This window comes from Lepidochelys olivacea (assembly GCF_965140295.1).
Source record: "Lepidochelys olivacea isolate rLepOli2 genome assembly, chromosome: 18".
NCBI lineage: Eukaryota > Metazoa > Chordata > Testudines > Cheloniidae > Lepidochelys > Lepidochelys olivacea.
The window spans coordinates 9,303,009-9,324,137 of NC_140428.1; the positions used below are offsets into that span (position 1 = coordinate 9,303,009).

General features: G+C 54.5%; 1 protein-coding gene across 3 annotated transcripts in view; it reads right to left on the reverse strand.

Moving 5' to 3' along the window:
* PHC2 (polyhomeotic homolog 2) overlaps positions 1-19,875 on the reverse strand; it is a 138,956-nt gene extending 119,081 nt beyond the window's left edge. For all 3 annotated transcript variants that reach the window (XM_084651683.1, XM_084651681.1, XM_084651682.1), the window contains exon 1: positions 19,599-19,875. The gene's annotated coding sequence lies outside the window, so the exon portion shown is untranslated. The remainder of the gene's footprint in view (positions 1-19,598) is intronic.
* Positions 19,876-21,129: the final 1,254 nt, after the last annotated feature.

A 21,129-nucleotide genomic window follows, 5' to 3' on the forward strand; every position in this document is an offset into this window, starting at 1 on the left:
ACTGTGGGCAGGTCTCTGGCCCGTGCTACCGAGGAGTCAGGCTAGAGGATCACAGTGGTCCTTGATGGCCCTGGAATCTAGGACAGGTCCAAAGGAGATGCATTGCAGCTCCTCTGGGAGATGCCCAGAACACATGGCGATGGTGCTGTGGCCAGCAGAGAGTCTGGATGTGTGCTGCAGACACCGAGAGCAAAGCTGCAGCAGCTTGACTTTGTGTTCCCTGAGGGTGTAAGTGATGGAGAGGATCCCCTTGTGTCACCGCCACAGCCCTCTGCCCTTCTCTCCAGCATGGAGCAGCAGCAGCCCTGTGAAATCAGGGATCTGGGTTGAGAATAGTCTCATGGGGAAACTGAGCCCGGGGCTGGCCGGGGGGAACTGTGGGCGGAAGTGGCTGGCCCAGTCACACAACAAGCTGGGTTGGAGCAGAGCAGGAGCCGAGCTATTCTTTGTCACCCCCTCTGTGGCGAGCACAGCGAAATCACTCGCTGTCCATATTCATCATCTAGACGGGTCCATTGGCAATGCCCATGCTAGATTCACCACTGCACATCAACACTATTGAATTCTAGCTGCTGGCTGCCTTTGAGGGGCACAGGGTAATATTATGGGATAGTGTTTAGCTGGCTGCCCTTGCTTAGGGTGACATTTTGGCACTTTGGTTCCATTTATATGGAACCTGGGCGATGGATTGCCAGGTTGTGAATCAATCCAGGGCCTCTGATGAGATCGTAAACTAGCGAGAGGCTCTATAATTACACTATCACCCTTGGGACTGATTTACAGCCGGCTAATCCAGTCAGCCCCAGCAACTGTGTAATGTGCAGGGAAGGACCATTGCTCTGGCCATGGGGATGGGAAACAGCCCTCAGCAATGCCAGAGAGCTCTATCAGGGGGTGAGAGGGAGCAGCCAGCCAGCACAGAGCCCAGGGACACGGGACTGGTGAGATCAGGGAGTCAAGGCTATTTCTGGGATTTATTTCCTGGCCTCTTGAGGCCAAACATTCTTCGCCACCTCATCCCGGCCTCTGTTAGCAGCTGCGGTTTGGCCAGCACAGCATGTGCGTATCCCCCTCACTGGACGTTTAGTGACCTGATTTGCTCAAGCAAGGGCTTTTGGACCAGCTCAGCTCGGAGCTGGCAGAGTCTGACCCCAGGACCTGCAGTGCTCAGGGTGTGTCTTATGGATTGAGCTAAAGCCCTGCAGTTGGAAGCAGTAGCAGAGGCATCAGTCTTTGCTGGCCTGATTCCCAAAGGTGCTGAGCACTTGTAACTCCCCTCAACTCCCGGGGGGGCTTAAGATCCAGCAGATGTGGAACAGCAACCCACCAAACTGACATCCGTGAAGCACTCTGAGATGGAGGGTGTGGCAGGATTGCTGACAACTACTGTGAGGCTCTCAGTGGGAATAACCCAGCCACTCCCGCTCCCACAAAATTTACCCGAAAGCCAATGCAACACCCCATTGCCAACTCCACCTTCCTGGGCTCCGGAACCAGCTCACTGCTGTTTGTGCCTGAACCAGTGAACTATTTCTGTGCACACGCTGACGCTGGGATGGGCCCAGTGCAGGCACTAGCATTTCAGCTGAAGGAACCATGTTGCCCCAGTGTCCGAGGGGCAGCGTGCTAACCACTCGTGCCCTGGAACTCATGGCTGGGCTAACCAGCACTCACACTTGCGTCCCAGGGCTCCGGGTCTGTGAACACGCCAGGGGAACGGAGCGGCTCCCCGCTCAGCAGATGGAACGGTTATCCAGACACAAGCACGGGGCTCTGGTCAGCTCCGTGATGTCTGGCCCAGAATCCCACCCTGCTGCCTCCTCCCCCAGATTACACCGCTTTCATGTCTTCTCCCAACCTGATGGAGCAGCCAAAGCAGGGCTGCTCTAATCTGTGTGCTCTCAACCCCCAGTCCCACAGGGCCTCGCCTTTCCTCTGGGGTGACTTTCTGAGGAGGAAAAGGGGGTTGGGACTTTGTTTGCTCTTTTATAATGGGTGACAAAGGCTTGAAGGTTTTATTTTCCTTTCAGCTTGTTTTCTCCCATTAAAAACCCAGGTCTCCTCTGCCATGGGAGACTCTACAGACAGCTGGGATGATGATATAACAGGAGACTGAGAGCTGCAGTAACTGAGAAGAAGCATTTTAGTCAGACTGTTTAATCCTGGGATTTTGTTCTTTGCGTTAATGCCTATTTAACTCCAGTGCCTAAGGGACACTTGGGAGAATCATAGAATCATAGAATATCAGGAGGTCATTTAGTCCAATCCCCTGCTCAAAGCAGGACCAACCCCAACTAAATCATCCCAGCCAGGGCTTTGTCAAGCCTGACCTTAAAAACTTCTAAGAAAGGAGATTCCACCACCTCCCTAGGGAACCCATTCCAGTGCTTTACCACTCTCCTCGTGAAAAAGTTTTTCCTAATATCCAACCTAAACCTCCCCCACTGCAACTTGAGACCATTACTCCTTGTTCTGTCATCTGCTACCACTGAGAACAATCTAGATCCATCCTCTTTGAAACCCCCCTTCAGGTAGTTGAAAGCAGCTATCAAATCCCCCCTCATTCTTCTCTTCCGCAGACTAAACAATCCCAGTTCCCTCAGCCTCTCCTCATAAGTCATGTGTTCCAGTCTCCTAATCATTTTTGTTGCCCTCCGCTGGACTCTTTCCAATTTTTCCACATCCTTCTTGTAGTGTGGGGCCCGAAACTGCATACAGTACTGCAGATGAGGCCTCACCAGTGCTGAATAGAGGGGAAGGATCACATCCCTCAATCTGCTGGCAATGCTCCTATTTATACAGTCCAAGATGCCGTTAGCTTTCTTGGCAACAACGGCACACTATTGACTCCTATCCAGCTTCTCATCCACTGTAACCCTTAAGTCCTTTTCTGCAGAACTGCTGCCTAGCCATTCGGTCCCTAGTCTGTAGCAGTGCATGGGATTCTTCTGTCCTAAGTGCAGGACTCACTGAAGAAAGGGCAGCTTGGTTAAAGATACAGGCTGGGATTTTCCAAAGCCTTCAGAGAGATGTGGATACTCATTTCCCATTCATTGGGTGTCCAAATCCCATAGGTGGCTGTGAATAATCCCATCTCAACACCCCTGCCCCTTCCCAACAGACATCTCAGACATACCCAAGGAGTCTCGGGGCACCAGACTCAATACACTGCTATTTCTAAGCAAAGCCCACAACGTTTCACACCCCCCGCCCCTCCCCGTGCATCAGAAAGCAACAAGCCAGGGCACAGCACCTCTGTCTGGGCTGCCAACAGCTCGACCTCCCTGGAGCCATGTGAGACCGTCCCCTTCCCACGGCCTGAGATCACTCCCACCCAGGGAGAGGGAGAGCAGGGTGGGTGGATCCCAATGCTAACACCTGGTTCCCCTCTCACTCCCAGCCTGGCAAGTCAGGAGCATCCATGAGTCAAACTGGGGCACAGCTTGTGCGGAGGAGAATTTGGCCCGGCATGAGGTGGGGGGAAGCACACCCAGAGTGTGCATCGCGCTGTGTGGGAGGGAAGACTCTCCCCCTTGTGCCCCCTCGTGCTTGGGTGTGGCGTAGCATCTCTGTTCTCCCAGGGCCCCTGGCCACAGCCCTGTGATGGTGCGTCCCTTCCAGCAATTTGGCCCTCCGGCCAGCCCACCTCTCACTCCCAGCCCTGCCAGGTTCTCCAATCCCACATCCACACAAATCAAAGCCCAAAGTTCCGTCTCTCCTGCCCCTGTTCCTGGGGGTCACTGAGACCCACAGCCCCTCACTAGGGATCTCAGCACAGTACCCACTCCAGTGTTCACTCAGCTCCCAGCATGTGACTGAACCCGCTGTGGGCTCGCCATGGCGAGAACTACTTGGCTCCGGCAGCTTGGTCCTTTCTCATGCTCAGCTCCAGACTGAACCCTTTCTCGGGCCTGCTGCAGGGCAAGTTGCCATCTCCTGGAGCTTCGTATCTAGGGTTTTCCCTGTCCTGGGCAGCCTCCCCTGCCACCCTCAGCTCCCCTGGCTTCCTGTCCCAGCCCCACCCACCTTCCCAGGGCTTCGTGCTGGGGCTCAGCCCTAGTGTCTGCAAAGCTCTTCCTGGCACAGCCTGCCAGGCATCTCCCTGGAATCTCCCCTCCCCTGCAGCGCCTCTCCGCCATTCCCCCAGCTTCAGTCCAGACACCCTTAGGCTTTGTCTCTGCTCAGGACAGCATGCCTTGGCCCAGGCTCCGCTGGCCCTGCATCCCAGACCTTCTCAGGACCCTGTAGTTCTGGCTCCAGGCCTCCTGGGCTGCTCTCAGCTCCCGCCCCCAATCATTGTCCCCCACTTCCCTGTGCTCCTGCCTTCTGGGAGGCCCATCTCCCCATAGCGGGCTTTGATAACCACTGTCCAGTGGTGCCACCCAGGGGCCTAGCTGGGCTAAGGTCCCTGTTAACCACTGATTAACCAGGGTGGGGTTTATACGCCCCCCAACCCCCCATCACCACTGAGAGAACGGGAGAGTGGCCGGTATAAATTCAGGCTGATGTCATCTACAGCTCTGCTGATGAACTCAGCCCCGACCCACAGCCCCCTGCTCCCCCCGCCCTGGGGTGTCCTCCCACCAGAAACTGGACACAGTACTCCAGATGAGGCCTCACCAATGTCGAATAGAGGAGAATGATCACATCCCTCGATCTCCTGGCAATGCCCCTACTTATACATCCCAAAATGCCATTGGCCTTCTTGGCAACAAGGGCACACTGTTGACTCATATCCAGCTTCTCATCCACTGTCACCCCTAGGTCCTTTTCTGCAGAACTGTTGCCGAGCCATTTGGTCCCTAGTCTGTAGCGGTGCATTGGATTCTTCCATCCTAAGTGCAGGACTCTGCACTTGTCCTTGTTGAACCTCATCAGATTTCTTTTGGCCCAATCCTCTAATTTGTCTAGGTCCCTCTGTATCCTATCCCTACCCTCCAGCATATCTAACTCTCCTCCCAGTTTGAGTGTGCAATTCACGCCATCCTCCAGATCATTAATGAAGATATTGAACAAAACCGGCCCCAGGACTGACCCTTGGGGCACTCTGCTTGATACCGGCTGCCAACTAGACATGGAACCATTTATCACTACCCGTTGAGCCTGGCGATCTAGCCAGCTTTCTATCCACCTTATAGTGCATTCGTCCAGCCCATACTTCTTTAACTTGTTGGCAAGAATACTGTGGGAATCAAGGAATAACACGTCCACTGCTTTCCCCTCATCCAGAGCCAGTTCTCTTGTCATAGAAGGCAATTAGATTAGTCAGGTATGACTTGCCTTTGGTGAATCCATGCTGACTGTTCCTGATCACTTTCCTCTCCTCTCAGTGCTTCAGAAGTGATTCCTTGAGGACCTGCTCCACGATTTTTCCAGGGACTGAGGTAAGGCTGAAGTGAGGTCTCTGTGGAGCGAGATAGCCCCGACCAGGGAGGCTGTTCCAGAGCCAAACCTCCTCCTGGGCCCCTTTTCTCAGCTGCAGCAAACCAACTCCTTAGATCTGAGCACCCCTGAGCTTAGTCACATCTCCCCCCATCCTCTCACAGCTGTGTGTGGTCAGACAGCGGCTCCCCCTGCTCTGGCTGCAGATCCCATTGCAGGAGGCTTGGGAGCCCCCAGATCACACTGCTACAGTCACTGCATGCACAGGCAGAAGTGGGGAGCAAGTGACTGGGTCAATCTCCCCCTGCCCCAAGAGGGCCAGCAGCCAGAGGTGAGGATAGTGCTGTGGGACAGGACTTGTGAGCCCTGGTTGTTCAGGGACTGAGAGAAGGTTGAGGTTGGTTTGTGCCTCGTTCACTCAAAGCCCTAGACAGCTACACATCCGCATCTGGGCCTGCATGCCCTCCACGTAAACGTGTGTCCCACGGTGATCATGCCAGGCGGGGCTCAGCATGGGGCCCAGGAACCCACTGAAAGCTGTCACGCTCTGGGGTCACCTGTGAAGTTGAGAGAGCACCCGGGCGCCATCCACCGGACGTGTCCCTGTGTCAGGGCCGCCTCTCACACTCCCAGAGAGAAGTGCTTTGCTGCGATGAACCACCCCCTGCCCCTGGAATCAGAGATTGGATCTGGCCATTCCCCATTTGTCCCTTCAGATCTTGGTGTAGCCCTCTGGGACCCTCGCCCTCTGAGTTCTCCTCCCACTTGCTCAGCCGTTGACGTTTCCATTGCTTTCTCTCATTGGGGCCTGCCCTCATGAGGTGCTGGCTGTGGCCTAGTGGGCAGGACACAGGACGCCGATTGGGGGGACCTGGGCCGATGGTGCCATCCAAGGCGAGGGATGTAAGGTGTCTTTGTACTGCCCCTGTGTCCTCCCAGTCCTGGGCTGCGGTAGGGGCAGGCCGAACTGCCGATGTCACTCAGACAGTCCTGGGGCCTAAGTTACAGCAGCTGCCCTGGGGATGCCCAGTGGGCTGCTGGGCATCCCCACAGTGCTGTGTGCCATAGCCCCATCTCTAGGGCATCCCTCCTGCCCCAGTTTCACCCTACACAGCCCTCCGCCACAGCCTGGGACAGGCCACAGAGGGCAGCCTGACAGCTGCGAGCCACAGGTCCTGCACTGGAAGAGCCCTCCCCATCCAGACATGGCTGCAACAACCCCTTTGCCCCACTGTGGCCGGCTGGTGTAGAACGCAGGGGCCAGAGCAAGGCTGAAGATCTTCCCTCTGGCTCTAGTCCTGTCTTCGCCACCAGATCCCTGGTGACTGTGGGTCAGGCCTGCTCCTCTCTGCCCATTTCCCACACTGCTGGTCTGTCTGTTCTATTGAGGGGGGATCTTTAGCACAGGGACTGTCTCTCACTAGGGGCGTGGGTGGCGCCCAGCTCAATGGGGCCCCAACCTCAGCAGGGGTCAGCAGGTGCTTTTGGGATACACAGAATGAGAAGTCAGGCCAATGGCCTGAATCCTCATTTATCCTGCTCTGGCAGGCCAAGGGGCCACTGAGTGGCAGTCACTTAGAGTCACAAACACTCCTAGGCCCCTATCAGTGCAGCACAGAAGGGCTCTAGAGAAGTGAGAATCAGGCCCCCAGGGACTTTGATTCTCTCCCCCCTCGGACAAGCCCTAAGAATAGTGACCAGGCCCCGGCAGGGTGCAGCGGGTGCAATTCCCCTCTCTATCAGCACAGTAATCCTGGCATGGCCGAGCCAAGAGCCGGGCCCAGCCTGCCTGCATCACTCCATCGCTGAGTGGGTGCTGCACCGATCCCTGGTACCAATCTGGGGGCACCGGGAGAGCCAGGCCTCCAGGAGAGGCATGAGAACAGGTCAGACTGCAGGGCAGCTGGAAAGGCCAGGACTGGACCAGCACTCGAGGCAGGCTGGGTGTGAGGAGGGGCTCAGCCAGCTGCGCTGGGGGAGGGGAAAGTGACACACATGCAGGAATGTCAGAGATTTCTAGGCTCTCTCCCTCCCTCATCTGCCTGAGCTGCTTGCCCTGTACAATGGCTCTGCAGGGACTGGGGCAGATTAAGCCTTGGGGAGCTGGTGCTGTGCAAATGGGAGCCTAATAGTAGATTAAAAGAGTTCCAAAGAGGATGGATCTAGACTGTTCTCAGTGGTAGCTGATGACAGAACAAGGAGTAATGGTCTCAAGTTGCAGTGGGGGAGGTTTAGGTTGGATATTAGGAAAAACTTTTTCACTAGGAGGGTGGTGAAGCACTGGAATGCGTTACCTAGGGAGGTGGTGGAATCTCCTTCCTTAGAGGTTTTTAAGGTCAGGCTTGACAAAGCCCTGGCTGGGATGATTTAGTTGGGGATTGGTCCTGCTTTGAACAGGGGGTTGGACTAGATGGCCTCCTGAGGTCCCTTCCAGCCCTGATATTCTATGAATCTGTGATTAAAAGAGCTGATGTTTCTTCCTGGGGTGGGGGGGAGGGTCCTCCCTCTGCTGCACAGGCTCCGTGGTGGTTGTGGGCTGGGGAGGGGAGGGGGATCCAGGTCACTGCGCTGCAGTCTGAGTAACAGAAAATCACCTGACAAGAATAACAGCTGCCCCTGCCCCCGTGATGCTAAGGGCAGTACAGTGACAGCAGTGTTGTCCTACTGGGAACAGGCCCCACTTGGTAACCACAGAGCGGGTAGCAGGCCTGAGGTCACACCACTGGGTTTTGCTGCAGGAGGGGCTGTTGGGCTAGGAAGCAGATACCAGAATGGCCAAATCTCTTCTCCTCGTGCTAATGAGATCCTGAATTATGAAAGGGTGGCAATGTGGCCTAGTGATTAGAGCAGGGGACTGAGTGTCAGGGGAGTCTATATCTGACACTGACTCCCTGTGTGACCCTGGGGCAGTCACTTCCCTCTGCTGCCCCCACCTCTAAAATACCAGTACTGGGGGGCTGAGCTGCCTCGTGTGTGCTGCGGTGACACATACAGAGGTACTGTCACCATGTGATGCCCTCCATGCCATTAAGATGCCATCCCACTTGCACCAGGACTACCAAAACACTTGCCTAATTTGGCGCCTGATCTCAACAGGATGGAGACTTTGGGCTGATGGCGTCCCCCGTCATGCACCATGGAACAACAAGCCCCCTTGGGGGCTGGAACTGCAGGGCCAGGGCTGCTGGAAAGGAGTCTAGTGCAGGAGCTGCAGGCATGAAGCAGACTATGGGAGCATTGCTAAGAACAGAGCAACAAGAGGCAGCATTATATGCAGGGTGCTTGGACTGCACTCCACGGATGGGAGAGATGGGTTGGGTGTGTGGCAGATGTTATTAAATATACACACAGTGATGGCAAAGATTCCTGGGCACTGTCTGCAAGAGGCAAGATGCCACCCCAATGCCCTGGCAGAATTCAAACCTAACATAAGAAAAACATAAGAATGGCCATACTGGGTCAGAACAAAGGTCCATCCAGCCCAGTATCCTGTCTACTGACCGTGGCCAGTGCCAGGTGCCCTACAAGGAGTGAACCTAACAGGTAATGATCAAGTGATCTCTCTCCTGCCATCCGTCTCCACCCTCTGACAAACAGAGGCTAGCGACACCATTCCTTACCCATCCTGGCTAATAGCCATTAATAGACTTAACCTCCATGAATTTATCCAGTTCTCTTTTAAACCCTGTTATAGTCCTAGCCTTCACAACCTCCTCAGGCAAGGAGTTCCACAGGTTGACTGTGCGCTGAGTGAAGAACTTCCTTTTATTTGTTTTAAACTTGCTACCCATTAATTTCATTTGGTGGCCCCTTTACAACCCGCTTCTGACCTAACTCTCTCCCTGCCATTGCAACGGGGTCGAGGTTCTTCCTCGCTTCATTCCCTGAAGTGCTGTGCAGTGTTGCAGTTCCCCAGTCCCCCCAGAGGGGCTGCCTGGCTCTTCTGGCTGATTCCCAGGCTGCACAGAGCTTGGTACAAGCAGCATGGTTCAGAAAGCCCTTAGGCACCCTCCCATCAAATGTAAGATCCTCTCTATCCTCCTTGAATGGGGAAGACAGTGCTGAGCAAACAGCCACATCTGCGACCTGCCTGAGTGCCTCTTTGCACCAGACTGACACCAGCCTGGGCAACACTGGTGAGGTTACGCCGAACCCACAGCAGTGTCAGTGGGGGGGGCCAGGCCCACATCCTAGCTCCCAGTGCTGGCCTCTGCCCGCACCTTGCAGCATGTGCAGTTCATTTGATGGGTCTGCCTAAGGCAGCAGGGCCCAGATCCCCAAAGGTATTTAGGCTCCTAACTCCCATTGATGCCAGTGAGAGTTAGATGCTTAGGTACCTTTGGGGATCTAGGCCCAGGGTAAGAGGAACGGAGGGCAAAATCTAGTCAAGCACCTTCCTACCTGTCCTGGCATGGAGACGAGAGACCCTTCCTGTTACAACTTTGGGAGAGGCTTGCAGAGCTGGCCCCACTGGGGAAGCTAGATAAAAAGTGGGGACGGAATGATAAAAGGAAAGGAGAGACAAGGGCAGGGAGATCAAAGTGTCTGGGGCGCACTAGTCTCCGTGAGAAAATCGCTGCCGTCTGGTACCTCTGGGGGTGCTCACACCTAGAAGGTTCAAAGGCGCAGCAGCCCTTGGAACTGTTTTACTGATACACAGCCCAGAATGTGCCGCTCCCAGATTAAGCACATTCACGTGCTCCTGTTCCTGGCACGAACAACGGGACCTGGAGCCTCACCGGGTAGGAAGCCCAGACTGCCTGTTCCTGATGCGCGGAAAAGCTCTACCCATGGACCTGGGCCAGTGACAGTTCTGCACTGTTGTGCCTAGTGACGCAAATTCTAGGCTGCTAAGGATTTCGGCCTCGGAGCCCGATACAGCCTCACCCCGCCCCGGAGCAGAGCTCTGTGCAGCTCCCCAGCTTGTTTCTCTCTCTAACAGAAGCAGGTCCAATAAAAGATATGGCCTCCTCCACCTTGTCTCACTAATGTCCTGGGCCGACACGGCTGCACCACCACAGACGTTCTCCCCTGTCAGACACTTATGGAGGAATAATGAGAAGCCCCCCAGGCATTAATGTCTCCCAAAGTCAGTGCCTTCCAGCAGAAACACTGAGAGCCCCTTATTTCCCGAAGTGATGGTAGGTGAGGCCAGGAGAGACACCAGAGAGACCGGCACTGCACCATGTACCATGGAGAACACACGTATATCCCCTGAGAGCACCGTGGGCTGCACCCTCACCCTTGGAGAGCAGCAAGCAGAACACTGCAGCACCCCACAGCCTGGATCTCGCCATAGGAGACCCCTGTGGGCTCCACGTCTATACCACAAAAAGCCCGGTGGCTTGTCTCTGTGCAGTGAGAGTGCTGCAGGGCACCGCACGCTCTGGAGAGCACCAGGGGCCGCACTGATGTCCCATGGATGGTGCCATGGGAAGGGCCATTCACAGTCAGGAGTCACACGTGGCCTGACATGTAACTAAGGCCCACGGCGCAGCCTGTACGTGTACCACGGACAGCACTGCAGGGCACCACTGACCAGACCTGTGTACCATGGACAGCACCCTGGAGACTGCTGCTGGCCAGCTGTACCATGGAGAGCCCAGGAGAGGACTTTGGGGTGCCTGGGCACCATGGAGAGCATGGCAGGCTCCCCCAGGCCATGCCCAGGGGCCACTGGCTGTGCCCTGGGCACTCACTCTCTTTCCAACATGTTTTTTCTTTTCCAATAGCCCATGCTCATGGGGGGGGGGCAACAAGCTAGGAGATGGGGGAGGGGCTGGATTTTGGCAAAGGGGGTGAGGTTTCTGGAGGGATATTTTGCATTTTCCCATTCCCCAATGTGACTTGGATGGGGGTCGTTCCCCTGACAGGTCTGTTTTAGGGGCAGAGAGAGGACGGAGAGCCATGAGACAGGCAGGAGAAGATGGATAGGCTTGTGGTAAATGCAGCACAGGGCTTTGGTTTCTTAGCCCCAGCCACACAAAGGAAGAAGCAGGAATTGACTGTATATATTAGCATCTCCCTGACGTGCCGAGATCTCGCATATATTTGCTTCTCATCAGTGAGAGCAATCCTCCCGCTCTCCTCAAACAGGAAGAAAGTCCCTACTACAAAGCTCCCGTCCCTCAGCACAGGTGGCTCGCGGTGAAGTAAACAGAGACACAGGCTTCAGCTAAGCTCATTTGACTGACTCCAGATCCTGTCCTCTCTGGAGACTCCCTTTGCAATGCCCAGTGTCCTCCTCACCCAGTTCCCAAAGGGTGAGAGCAGGTTGGTACCAGGCAGACATCTCAAGCAGGGAGCTGTTCCTCTCAAGCAAGCCAGAGTCTGAGCTCCATGCACTGGCGGATCTGGAGTAACCTCACTGACGTCGCTGGGTGCTCAGCACTGCAGAAAATGGGTGCCTGATTAAGGATACAGGAATCTGACTTTAGGCCATTTTTAGAAATCTTGCCTCCAGTGATTTCTTAGTTGCTCTGGGGTACTGAGGGCTCTGACTGCCCACATCTCAGGACCTGTGCTGAAATCCTGCATTTCCCCTCTCTCAGGTACTCCCATGGCCACCATCACTGCTGTGTCACAGCATCTCACAACCCTTAATGCATTTATCCTCCAACACCCCTGCGAGCTCGGCCTATTAGCCCCATTGCACAGATGGGAAACTGAGGCATGGAGCTGTAATGAGTTACTCAAGGTCACACAGGGAGTCTGGGTTAGAGCTCACCTCTTCCTAGCAGCTCAGGCTAGTGCGCCAGCCACTGGGCCAGTCTTTCTCCAGCCTTTGGATTTGTTTAAAAAAAAAAGGCCCTGCCCAACAGCTCTCAGAGCTAGAACATCAGCTCTGAGCACTTTCACAGCCACTCATTGCAACTGCAGAGACCCACCCAGATTCAGCCACACCCCTATGGCAAAAACACACCAATCAGCTGTGCCAAAAAGGATGCCCCCTTCCTCACACTGCAGCCTCCCCCAGCTCTCAGCTGGGAAGGAGAAGCCAAAGATTCCAGCAGGTTGGCACCCAGGGTTCAGAAGAAGAGGCTCTCACGTAGAGGGTACTGTGCCAGCAGCCCCCTCTCCCTTCCAAGGGAACCCCTCCACTGATTACAGAATGCCAGTGAGGCACTAGGTTACTCTTGACCTGAGACCCTAAGCCACCCAGAGTCCCGCAGGCAGCCAATACAGGTCACAGTGCACTGAGGTCCTGACTCACTCATGTCAATCAATGTTTTTGTCTTCTGAGCTGCAGAATCTTTTTTCAGAGTAACAGCCGTGTTAGTCTGTATTCGCAAAAAGAAAAGGAGTACTTGTGGCACCTTAGAGACTAACCAATTTATTTGAGCATAAGCTTTCGTGAGCTACAGCTCACTTCATCGGATGCATACCGTGGAAGCTGCAGCAGACTTTATATATACAATCTTTTTTCTGGAAGAAGAGAGGTTCCCAGCCCTAATTTCCACACTGGAGACCTGGGGGAAACCAGTGAGCCCTGGGCTGGGATTCAGGAGGCCTGGTTTATATTCCTGGCTCTGCTACTGGGCTGCTGGATGATCTTGGTCAGTCACATCACTGACCTGTAAAGTGGAGATAATGATACTGACCTGCACTCTAAGGTGCTTTGAGCTCTAGGGCTGAAAAGTGCTAGATAAGAGCTAGGTATTATCACTACTTGAGTGCTGCAGGTTTGTATTCATCAGCAGGCACAAATGCCAGCTTTCCAAGACTCCAGCTATTGAATTTCGCTCTTGCATTTTATCAAAGCCTTCTCAATAAAGTTCTCTCCCTTTCATTGCCACTTCTCAGAGAAGAAACTTTAGAAGCAACAGAAAAAGATTCAGATCACAGGTAAAATCTCATTAGTGCTTCAGAAAATGTCAGGGCCCAAAATCTCATTAGTGCTTCAGAAAATGTCAGAGCCCTAAAGGAACAATGGCAAAGATCAGACACATGGATGGTCACACGCCTACTCACTCTTTCCAGGTACATCCTGATTGTGAAATTCCAGGCCATAGACTTACACTCAGATATATATAAAAAAGCTGGATAGTATGATCAGCCACACATGGCCCATTCCAGTATTTGCTGCATGGGCCCAGCACTTGCACGGTGCTGAATGTCCTTTCATCTCCAAAGTCAATGGGAGCTAAGGGTGCAGAGCACGTCACAGGCTCGGGTCCCCAGTCCACCTTTTGAATGCTACTCAAACGTACCATAAGAGAAAGAATTTTGTGGCAACCTTTTGGTGCTGCTTCCTTCCTTTGCCAGGGGCCCCCAACACAACCAGGCCTAGTAGCCCCTTCCTCCTTTCCTCTGGGTCTTTTCCTGCCCTACATTTTTATACTCAAACCATAAGCTTTTTGTTAGCACTATTTAGCTTCTAGGAAAGCAACCTGAGAAACCCTTCCTGGGTTGGCGTTAGCCGTGGAAGATCATCCCCTCAGTGTGGTCGGGCATGCAGGAGTGAAATCAGGAAGGCCAAATCACACCTGGAGTTGCAGCTAGCAAGAGATGTTAAAAGTAACAAGAAGGGTTTGTTCAGGTATGTTAGCAACAAGAAGGAAGTCAAGGAAAGTGTGGGCTCCTTACTGAATGAGGGAGGCAACCTAGTGACAGAGGATGTGGAAAAAGCTAATGTACTCAATGCTTTTTTTGCCTCTGTCTTCACGAACAAGGTCAGCTCCCAGACTACTGCACTGGGCAGCACAGCATGGGGAGGAGGTGACCAGCCCTCTGTGGAGTAAGAAGTGGTTCGGGACTATTTAGAGAAGCTGGATGAGCACAAGTCCATGGGGCCGGATGTGCTGCATCCGAGAGTGCTAAAGGAGTTGGTGGATGTGATTGCAAAAAGCCATTGGCCATTATCTTTGAAAACTCATGGCGATTGGGGGAAGTCCTGGACGACTGGAAAAAGGCTAATGTAGTGCCCATCTTTAAAAAAGGGAAGAAGGAGGATCCGGGGAACTACAGGCCAGTCAGCCTCACCTCAGTCCCTGGAAAAACCATGGAGCAGGTCCTCAAGGAATCACTTCTGAAGCACTTAGAGGAGAGGAAAGTGATCAGGAACAGCCAGCATGGATTCACCAAGGGCAAGTCATGCCTAACTAATCTAATTGCCTTCTATGACGAGATAACTGGCTCTGTGGATGAGGGGAAAGTGGTGGATGTGTTGTTCCTTGACTTTAGCAAAGCTTTTGACACGGTCTCCCACAGTATTCTTGCCAGCAAGTTAAAGAAGTATGGGCTGGATGAATGGACTATAAGGTAGATAGAAAGTAGGCTAGATTGTTGGGCTCAACGGGTAGTGATCAATGGCCCCATGTCTCGTTGGCAGCCAGTATCAAGTGGAGTGCCCCAAGGGTCGGTCCTGGGGCCGGTTTTGTTCAATATCTTCATTAATGATCTGGAGGATGGTGTGGATTGCACCCTCAGCAAGTTTGCAGATGACACTAACCTGGGAGGAGAGGTAGATACGCTTGAGGGTAGAGATAGGATACAGAGGGCCCTAGACAAATTAGAGGATTGGGCCAAAAGAAATCTGATGAGGTTCAACAAGGACAAGTGCAGAGTCCTGCACTTAGGACGGAAGAATCCAATGCACCGCTACAGACTAGGGACCGAATGGCTCGGCAGCAGTTCTGCAGAAAAGGACCTAGGGGTGACCGTGGACGAGAAGCTGGATATGAGTCAACAGTGTGCCCTTGTTGCCAAGAAGGCCAAGGGCATTTTGGGATGTATAAGTAGGGACATTGCCAGCAGATCGAGGGACGTGATCGTTCCCCTCTATTCAACATTGGTGAGGCCTCATCTGGAGTACTGTGTCCAGTTTTGGGCCCCACACTACAAGAAGATGTGGAAAAATTGGAAAGAGTCCAGTGGAGGGCAACAAAAATGATTAGGGGACTGGAACACATGACTTCTGAGGAGAGGCTGAGGGAACTAGGATTGTTTAGTCTGCGGAAGAGAAGAATGAGGGGGGATTTGATAGCTGCTTTCAACTACCTGAAAGGGGGTTCCAAAGAGGATGGATCTAGACTGTTCTCAGTGGTAGCTGATGACAGAAGAAGGAGTAATGGTCTCAAGTTGTAGTGGGGGAGGTTTAGGTTGGATATTAGGAAAAACTTTTTCACTAGGAGGATGGTGAAACTCTGGAATGCGTTACCTAGGGAGGTGGTGGAATCTCCTTCCTTAGATATCTTTAAGATCAGTCTTGACAAAGCCCTGGCTGGGATGATTTAGTTGGGGATTGGTCCTGCTTTGAGCAGGGGGTTGGACTAGATGACCTCCTGAGGTCCCTTCCAACCCTGATATTCTATGATTCTATGATTCTATGGTCTAGAGCGAGGGCATTAGCTGATAGACCAGTTCTACCACTGAGGGGTTGTACAGCCATGGGCATGTTCCTTCCCTCTCTCTCTCTCTCTCAGTTTATCCATCTGTAAAATGGGGCTAATGATATTGATGAACTTGGAGATCTACGAATGAAAAGCATTAGCTATACAATCCCCCTCTATGTTACTTACAAGGCACATACCACTGGACTATCTGAGCACCTTCCCTAGCCCAGCTCCACAGAGCCATTATCTCCACTTTACAGCTGCTGAACAGAGGCACCCAGAAGCTATGGCCCAGATCCTAGAGAGGCACCCAGCTCTCACTGAAATCAGCAGGGCTTACATGACTTGCCCCCACTCACACAAGGAGTCCGCAGAGGAGCAAGGACTTGATCTTGGTTCTTCTAAGTCCCATGCCTCTGCCTGAACCACTGGGCCATCCTTCCTCCCCGTGCAATAAGGCCAAGTCTACACCTACAAATTACACTGACTTACCCACATCACTCCGGGCTATGACAAATGTCATGCTTTGACTTAACGGTTGGTGTAGATGCATTTAGACCAATGGAAAAAGTCTTCCGTCAACCTAGTGACCGCCTCTCAGGGATGTGGATTAACTACCTTGGTGGAACCCCCCTTCCGTCGATGGAGAAAGCGTCTACACTATAGTGCTACAAGTGGCACTGCTGCAGTGCTGTAGTGCGGACGTACCCTAAGAGTCACTAGCAACCAGGTGAGGTTGTGTAAGTGAAACACTTAGCCCCACAAAGCCCTAGAAGGGTGAGAACAGCCAGCTAAGGGAACCTTCACTTGTTTGCCATGCCACTCATCCCTCCCATTCACCACTCTCACTGACGCCATGGAGAAACCGTCTTCCACCTTGCAGACAGACGGACACACGGTGTCCCTGTAGCTCACACCGTAAGGCCGAACCATGGCTCTGGCCTTGTGCTTTCCCCTGGAGCACGTCGCCTATCCCAGAGGGTGATATTCGTTTTCCTGAGGAGGGAGCTACCCGCTCCAATATCCATATTCCACACCACCCTCTGTTCCAAGCAGGCCTGTGCGCTCACCAGCCCGGTCAGCTTATCGTCCACTCAGGATGCTTTATTGTAAAAAGCTGACACACACAGTCTAGCTTCTTAACCTACCAACCAATCAGGTGAGACTCTGGAGTGGCCATGCCTTACACAGAGCCTGCATGTCAACCAACTTGGGCACTGCCTGGCCAGCAGGGACATGAGCTCTCAGCTGGGAATGGCCTGCCCTAGCTCGCAGACTGGGGTCCTGCCTGCAGTCACATCCCAGGCTGTCTGGCTGGTGCTCTGAGCTTTAACCAGAAAGGATTTTGCAAATCACCTCCTTGAACTCAGCTTACAGGTCTCAGTGGAAAAACCAGGAGAAAGGCTCTGGACTTGGCCTCTGTTCAGCCCCAAGACGATCCAAAGAGCTTGCTTATCCAAGCCAGATCTTGGAACCTTCAGTCAACATCGGCCTCTGGGTGCTAGCATAACACAGGTTCATTCAACGCCTCTGCCTCCTCACACCCCGAGGGCCTGATCCTCCAGAACAGATTCTGTTGATGTCAAAGTCCATAGGAGTTTTGCCATCAGCCCCAATGAGTGCAAGTTTGATCCCTCAATCCTTTCACAGGCAAAGCTCCCACGGATTTCAGTGAGGCTCTGGACAGAAGGATTTGGCCTGAGGTTTCCAAGCTGTGAAGAACCAAGTGGGGATTATGAGAGCCTCAGTTACTCTCTTGAACGCAAGTAAACCCGTACACAACAGGAAATATGTCCTCAAAGCGGGGCGGCTCTAGCTGTTACTGCCAGCCATCCAGCAAGCTGCAGGCACATCCCATCCTGCTCTCTGTCGCTGCCCAGCATTATGTCTAAGAGTTGTGTTCTGGTTTTGGTGGGCCAGCATTCCTCCAGTCCCAGGAAGCAAGAAACCGATACAGAATGAAACAACAACAGCACAGTCCATGTTCTATGGGACCAGCCATGAATTAATTCAGCCTCACAGCCCCTGCTGCCATGTGGGTGAGCGTCACTAACTTCATTTCATGGAAGCTGGGGCCCCGTGGCGTGAAGGGATTACAGGGCTGGGAACAGATCCCACAGCACTGGATGCCCAGGCCTGTGCTTAGTAGTGACATTCCTAGCCCAAGTTATGACTGTGTTAATGGAGATACCCAGAGCGAGGAGTGGCAGAGAACGGGCATTGTAAGGAAACCAGCCACTTACTTTTCTCTTTCCTCCTTTGTTTTTCTCTAAGCAGATCCACTCATAGAAGGAAGGGCCCTAACCCTGGCTATACCCTAGAGCTGGCCTGGAGCATCCTGCTGATACAATCATCAGGTAAGGCAGGTGGAGAATGCTACAGGCCAAGGAAGGAATCCGTCACCCGGGAGTCACAGAGAAGCTCATACAGCAAACAGCTGTAACAAATCCACCATGTCCTAGGGCAGGGGGAGGGGCAGAACCCTTGAGATGTCTAAGGTCAGCTATGAACACACCAGCTGATTGCCCCTGGGTCTGTGCCATAAAAATGTCTCAAACAATCCAGCCTGGACAGGCTGCCATAAAGCAAACCCATCAAGCGGCCTCAATGGGCTAGTGGCAGGCAGAACAGGGAGCGAAGAGCCATGTGGAGAAGGACCATTCAAGGAATGAGCTGTGTAATCTATCAGCACTTTGCTGGGAATCCCCAGGGACCACAGCTCCATGCCTGCTCTTGGTACACAAGGGGCACCGCAGGCAGACCTGTCCCCTGTGTACAGCAAGGCAGATCTGTGCTCCGCAAGCCTTGGGGATCCACATCAGGGTTTCACCAGCCGAGGACCCGGGGCAGCTGCTGGGCCAAGGCGAGTGCATGAGAGAATCCAGGGTAGGGTGACCAGAGGGCAAGTGTGAAAAATCGGGACGGGGGTGGAGGGGTAATAGGTGCCTATATAAGAAAAAGCCCCTCTAAAATCGGGACTGTCCCTATAAAATTGGGACATCTGGTCACCCTAATCCAGGGTTGGGTTATCTCCACCAAGAGCACATGGAGACGCAACAAACAACTATCAACCCCGGAGCCACAAAAATTCCCTCTGCCATCGGCTCCGAGCCTGCATCAGCGGCACTAGGGGATCAAAGTGAAATGTTTTACAGGGCACTCAGCAGAGCCATCAGACAGTCACAGCCAGCTGCACTGGTTCCCTTTCCCTCACCGGCAACTGCCACGGAGCCGGGGTTGTCCCCATGGCATGGTCCTTGTGGACCCGAGCTAATCAGCATGCCATATGGGGAAGGGAGGGCAGCAGAGAAAGGGCACCAAGAGACAAGATTAAGTATTAATTAACCCTTTGCAGACAGGGACAGGCATGGGGGATCAGCCAGCATGCTCATCCAGAGGAATGAGTGCGAGCAAACGCCCCTCCAGGAGGCATGCCCCTGTCCTAGGTCACTGCTTTAAGGTGCCACAAACATTCCTACTATAATTATGTTCAGCCTTTAATTACAGTCCTGTCTTAATTAGGTGACTGACACCTCACAGGTCCCTTTGGTGGCTGCTTAAAGGAGCTAGTAATAGCCATCCTTTACACTTATCTGGTGCATTTCATTTAAGCATCTCAAGGTGCCTTACAAAGCTGGGCCAGAATGATCACCCCAAGCAGAGAAACTGAGGCAGAGAGCAGGGCAGGGACTCAGCGATGAGAACCACGAGTCCTGACTCCCAGGTGCCTTCTCTACCCACCGAACACTGCTCCCTTTCACGCCCTGGGCCCAGACAACTCTGGGTCACGTGCTCTGGAGCCACGCACCCAGCCTGCGGTTCTTGGAAGGCCAGCGGGAGGTGCGAAGCCCGCTGCCGGGGCCAGGGCCCCGCGGTACGTACCTTCCGCCTGCGCGTGTGCAGGGCATGTGCCAAGCAGCTTAACGCGCTGCTCCCACCAGCCATGACAGTCTGGCCTCCGAGGGGTTAAGCTGAAGGTGCTTGTGCGTGGAGTGGGCTCTGGCTGGGTTCCCCTAGGCCAGGGGCCTGAAGCCAGCAGAGCTCAGCCTGAGCCAGTGCGCCCGGGCCCTGCAGCTGCTCCCTGGCTCCCACACCTCGTCGCCTACCAGTGGGCGCCTGGCGGTGCCCTGCTCTCCTGCTGCCTCTCCCCGTCAGACAGCCGAGCAGGGGAGAAAAATGCCATAATTCATTAGCATTCCAATGTGGCTCACGTGCCTGGCGCCGCCAATGGCAGCTCCAGCCGGGCTGGCCTGGCCCTGCCTCCTCCCGCTCCTGGGAAACAGCCTTGGCAGGTCAGTGGAGCTGCAGGCCTCAGCCACTCTCCATAGCAACAGGGGCAGGAGGAAGGGGGGCGGCGTGGGGAAGAGCAGAACTCCTTCCCCATGGAGCTGCCATGGCTCCAGCACAGCGCCTGGGGGGCGGCGTTTGTGGCTGGGAGACACGGTGCCACCCAGAGCTCCAGCTGCCCCGGGGGGATCGCCCGTCCCCCGGGACGTCCTGCCCGGCCGGGGCCGCCCTCCTCGGCGCCCGCCCTTCTCGGCCCCGCAAACCCTGACCCCGCTCTGCCACACAGCCCAGCTCCTCAAGTGCTGAGCCCCACCGACGCGACGGGGGCGAAGAGATCTGGAGGGCAGAGAGAGCCCTGCCGCCAAGTGCTGGCCAGCCCGGCACTGGCAGTGGGCAGACGCCAATGCCGATGGGCAGATGCCGGCCCCACTGGGCAGATGCGGGTGGTGTGGGACAGACGCCAGCCCACTGGATGGATCCTGTCCCCACTGGGCAGATGCGGGTGGTGTGGGACAGACGCCAGCCCACTGGATGGATCCTGTCCCCACTGGGCAGATGCGGGTGGTGTGGGACAGACGCCAGCCCACTGGATGGATCCTGTCCCCACTGGGCAGATGCGGGTGGTGTGGGACAGACGCCAGCCCACTGGATGGATCCTGTCCCCACTGGGCAGATGCGGGTGGTGTGGGACAGACGCCAGCCCACTGGATGGATCCTGTCCCCACTGGGCAGATGCGGGTGGTGTGGGACAGACGCCAGCCCACTGGATGGATCCTGTCCCCACTGGGCAGATGCGGGTGGTGTGGGACAGACGCCAGCCCACTGGATGGATCCTGTCCCCACTGGGCAGATGCGGGTGGTGTGGGACAGACGCCAGCCCACTGGATGGATCCTGTCCCCACTGGGCAGATGCGGGTGGTGTGGGACAGACGCCAGCCCACTGGATGGATCCTGTCCCCACTGGGCAGATGCGGGTGGTGTGGGACAGACGCCAGCCCACTGGATGGATCCTGTCCCCACTGGGCAGATGCTGGTGGTGGGAGTCAGATGCTGGACCTGCTGGACACGTACTGATGGTGTGGGGAAGATGCCAGCCCACAGGGCAGACACCACCCTCACTGGCCAG